We start from the raw sequence: 4,766 nt of genomic DNA on the forward strand, positions 1-4,766 counted from the left end.
CCCGAGGAGGCTTGGTCTTAACCCACACAACCAACTTCGCCTGCCTCAGGCAGCCGAAAGAAGACAATGGGATGGACGCGTGGTACGCCATCCTTCAGATGCAGGAGTACATAAAGTACGCAGATGACATGTTGCTGCCAGAGACTCTCAGAAACAAGTTTGCAAACATGGCGGATGCCCCTGATAGAGAGCTGAGAAAGAACTGGGGTCGCATCCAGTAGTTCATTTGCACGATAATCCTGCAGGATGTCAACAATAGGTCTGGCGAGTTCTTCTACGGCTACGGTCTACCACCTAATGACGAGATAGAACTCCGCTTGGAGATGTCGCGTGATGAGAGGCCGTTCAACTCGCTTGGGGGCTGCCGTCCATTCCCCCTAGGCTTGCTAAAGCTTGAACGATATGCCCCTGAACTTCGACTGTAATAATTGCTATATATTCCGATAGAATCGACTTGTCGCCTTTATTTAGTTTGTATGGATGTGCATGTGAACCTGTGTCTATAGTTTCATTTACTTTGCTATATATTTCAAGATTATGGCATGTGTACCTTAATCATTATTTGCATTTACTCGACTCTTACTTGCCTCGTATTTGGAGTTCGCCGATGATTAGAATGTTCGGTCACTCGTACACTCCGGGGTGGAGCCAGTGAGCCTTGGTGTGATGGCCAAAAATGTCAATCTATTGTGCATCCTACCTAGCCTCACTGACTCCATCCCTGGATGTTAATATTTATTTCGACCGACAAAGTATGAGGCACATGCTATTTACTTCGTACTACTTGTATTTTATTTGAGTTGGCACTTCTTAATTACGTTGGCCGATGATTAGAATGTTTGGTCACTTGTACACTCTGGGGTGGGGCCAGTGATCCTGGTGCGATGGCACAAATATCAATCTCTTGTGCATCCTACCTGGCCTCACTGACTCCATCCCTGAATGTTAATATTTGTTCCGACCAACAAAGTATGAGGCACATGCTATTTAGTTCATACTACTTGTCTCTTATTTGAGTTGGCACTTGTTAATTGCATTGGTACTAACGTTTTACTTGTCTTGTGCATGGAGATGCCGACGACATATTTCGTGTACAAGGGGAGGGTTCCTGGAGTCTACGACGACTGGGAGGACTGTCGGAGACAGGTGCACCGCTTCGGCGAGCAACGGCTACAAGGGATACCCCACTAGGGTGGAGGCGGAAGGAAGATACGCCCGTTATCTAGCGGGAGAGATGAGGGACATGAGGAGGAACCGGATGAAGACCATGGCCTTCGTGATGATGGTCATCGTGACCATGTTGGTCATGTTCTATGTGATTGTAGTTTAGGTTAGTAGCTACATTGTGAGGTGTATGACGATACTTGTGATGACTATGTACCGAGACTTCTAACTTCGTGAAACTTCGTCGTTCGGTGTTGCATATGCACATGTGTTGTATGAATCAACATTCCGAAATGAGACTTGCGTATTTGTGTATTGATACCGAAATGAGACTTGGCTCTCTATGTGCTTCTCATATTGCATGTGCTGCTGTATAAATATAAACTGCGTTGTAAATATATACTGTTGTCAAATATGTATTGTAATATGCTGGGAAAAAGCTGTAAAAATGAATTTTCGAATAGTATTGCCGGCGCACCTAAATGCCCTACAGCCGGCGCACGTGGCATGCGCCAGTGCTGGAAGCCCTACTGCCGGCGCAGCGGCACGTGCGCCGGTGGAACTTGGCCTTTGCTGGCGAAGCTTGGATGGTGCGCCGGCAGTAGCTGACCTATCGCCGGCGCACTGCCTGGTGCGCCGGCAGTGGCCAGTTATCACCGGCCCGTTCGCACCGGCGGGATTTGATGCGCCGGCAATAGGCCAATTAGGTGCGCCGGCGGTAGGCCTTTCCCTTGTAGTGCTAGTCAAACCTGACCACGGATAGAGGAGGGAAAGGTACTAGGCTGTTCGAATGGATCCATCGAGCCGCGCGATCCAAATAAAGAGTCAATATACACTTTGGTACCATAACTTATATCGAATGTGTAGTTTAGTCGTGGTACCATAACTTGTATCCAAATCATTCTAGAGCTGACATGTAGCGTGATAAATTTTGCATAAACAACCCTGTATTTTTCTCTATCATACGTCACCTTGAGGATGCCTTACCAGGCGGGTCCACAAGAATACCTAATGCTGCACAAGAGTTAAAAACAAATGAACAAAGATGGATTTGATCAAGACCTAATGCTGCCGAGCTTCACAAGAATACCACGAGAAAGCACAATCATTTGTGCTAAATACTAGCCCGTCTTAGGGCAACTTCAACGCGAACGCTATTAGTCGACCCTAGGATGAAAATCCCGACCAATCGACAGTTACGTTGCTAAATCCCGGGAGCAGGCTTACCATCGACGCAAAAGTTTATGTCGGGCGCTTGCCTAGTTTTTTCACAACAAACTGCTTCTCTTTCCTCCTTTAGCACCCTTAAATTAGCGATTAGCATTGGAGACAGAACTCCTTTTCCCGGCGCTAGGTGAGCCCGCATCGGTTATCTAAGATTAAGCGCCTACATAAAAGTCCATGCATTGTACATGCATTTATATGTATATTATTAACTATATCAAAGCTGACCCTCATTGCCTAAACCATAAAATTTTAGGTACTGTAGATGGTAGGTTTTCACCCAATCAGGTATTTCCACATCAGGTTTTTTCACTGTAGATGGGCATGGGTAGTTTCCGTTCTTCCGTCTGGTAATTTTGGCCCTCCTTTATTTTTGTGTGTTAAAATCGTGGTTACCGGGAGGCTTCCGGTTATTTAATGCACATGCAACCGGTCATCTTAATTTTTTATTTATTTTTCCGCCTGTTGTACCTCTGATTTCCGGTCTCCATCGGTCACAGCGGTAAAGCGGTGCCCCAACCTTGTTCCTCCCAATCCTAATTGTTGCCCACTTCGTCTTTCCTCCCCAATCCCCGTCGGCCAGGCTAGAAAAATTGTCTCCATCGTCGAAGTCCAGCTGCTGCCGGCTTCAGCCTCTTCCCTTGCAATGACTTCTCCCCTTACTGAGATCCTCCGTCACCTGCCATCGTCGCTTGAGTCGGGTTCTCCATTGGCGTCATGGCCGCCGTTCACGCGCTCCCACGTCGTCCACTCCAGTTTCCCCGCCGCGCTTCCTCATCGACGGCGGCCCCGACGGCCAGCGATTTGGGAGCGTGGCGTTGGGACTCCCATGCCCTACTAATTCCTCACCTCCCACGTTCTCCTGCTAATTTCCCACGCCGGCGTTTGGGATTTCCTCTGTCGATGCGCGAGATGGCGCGGCTCACCACGGGAAACTCCGGCCCCGGGGCAGTACAAGACCGAGGCGGCGAGCACCACGAGCACTGAGGTGAACGACGGCAAGCCCGCCGGACGCTGACAATCCCCGCGGACTCCCGCGGCATGTCGACGGCAGGAAGGTCTCCATCGACGAAGGGGAGATGTTGACGGAGGAGCTCGTGCGGGTCGCCTGGAGGAGGACGTACGCGGGCGCTTCTCCGCCAGGGCGGCGCCGTGCTTCCACATGCAGAAGGGAAGGAAGGGCATCAACCAGGACACCATGGTCGCATGGGAGGTGCGCTGCCGGCAACTGCCGTTTTACTGTCTTTCTCTGCGCGCTGGTTTGTTCCGATGGCTTCAGAGTCCCGATCAGCAGCGGCTCTCTGGGCAAGCTTCATGGTCAGCTTGAACAGAAATTAGTCCACCAACTATTGGTTACTTTCGTTATGTAATCTGTATCTCCGCAGCTTCTTTTAATGACCGGGCAAAGCTTTCCTTTTCTTTTTTCTCTCTGATTGCTTACTGATTTTGGTCCGTGCTGTCTATTGATTAATATATTCAGGCATGTTGCTGATCGATGCCAGGCCAATCTGGGTGCCTCTGGTCTTCGGCAGGCTTAATTCTTAATTCAAAGTAGATGACCTGATCCAAAGTGAGTTGTCCCTGGTCGGATTTAATCTTTTTTCTATATGTATCTATCCTGAAATAATATAAGCATTTTTTTCAATTTTCAAGATATAGACAGAAATAGCACCAATCAGATATTAATCTAATTTTTTTTCCGTAAACATAGTAGAGATGACATTCTTTAATGCAGGTGAAAGCTAGACTATTGAGGCTTGAAGAGCTGAAAGAAATATTAGCCTGTTCTCCTGGAAAGTATGTTTCAACTACTCCGTATCTTTTTTCTAAGAGCATCTCCAACAGGCGCGCTATATCGCGGCGCATTAAAACTAAGAATCCGCGCGCGGTAAACAGATAGCGCGCGCTGTGCCGTTTTTTCCTCCGCTGGACGCGCTAATATGCAGCGCGTGCGCGCGCAGGAAAAATGGTCCTCCGCCAGGCGCGGCAAAATACAGCGCGCGCGCGGCGCGGAAAACAGATTTCTAGACTATTTTGCATTCACAAAGATCAAATAAACACACATAATTGCATTCACAATTCATGAAACAAATGACACAAAGTGCAACAACATCACATAGTTCAACAAGGACACACAAAATGACGTAGTTCAACAATGACACACGACATATGGTTCAAATGGACAAAGTGGAACACATAATGCATATCACAAATGCATATCACACTTCCGCATTTTCCAAGTCAACACCTTCTTCTTCCTCCTCGTCATCTTGGGTTGAAGGAGGAATAGTAGCATTCATGGAAGACACGAAGCCTCCCGGTGGTGCTCGCATACTCCCATACACACCACTCATGGAGCCTCCCATGGTCCCTCCAAA

General features: G+C 48.1%; 1 long non-coding RNA gene across 1 annotated transcript; it reads left to right on the forward strand.

Moving 5' to 3' along the window:
• Nucleotides 1-3,194: 3,194 nt before the first annotated feature.
• On the forward strand, nucleotides 3,195-4,199 carry LOC124659431. The gene is made up of 3 exons (XR_006989579.1): nucleotides 3,195-3,601; nucleotides 3,869-3,958; nucleotides 4,124-4,199. It is a non-coding gene; the product is annotated as an uncharacterized LOC124659431 (long non-coding RNA).
• The last annotated feature ends 567 nt before the right edge of the window (nucleotides 4,200-4,766 follow it).

The sequence above is a fragment of the Lolium rigidum genome, chromosome 6, assembly GCF_022539505.1.
Source record: "Lolium rigidum isolate FL_2022 chromosome 6, APGP_CSIRO_Lrig_0.1, whole genome shotgun sequence".
In the NCBI taxonomy this organism is placed as follows: Eukaryota; Viridiplantae; Streptophyta; class Magnoliopsida; order Poales; family Poaceae; genus Lolium; species Lolium rigidum.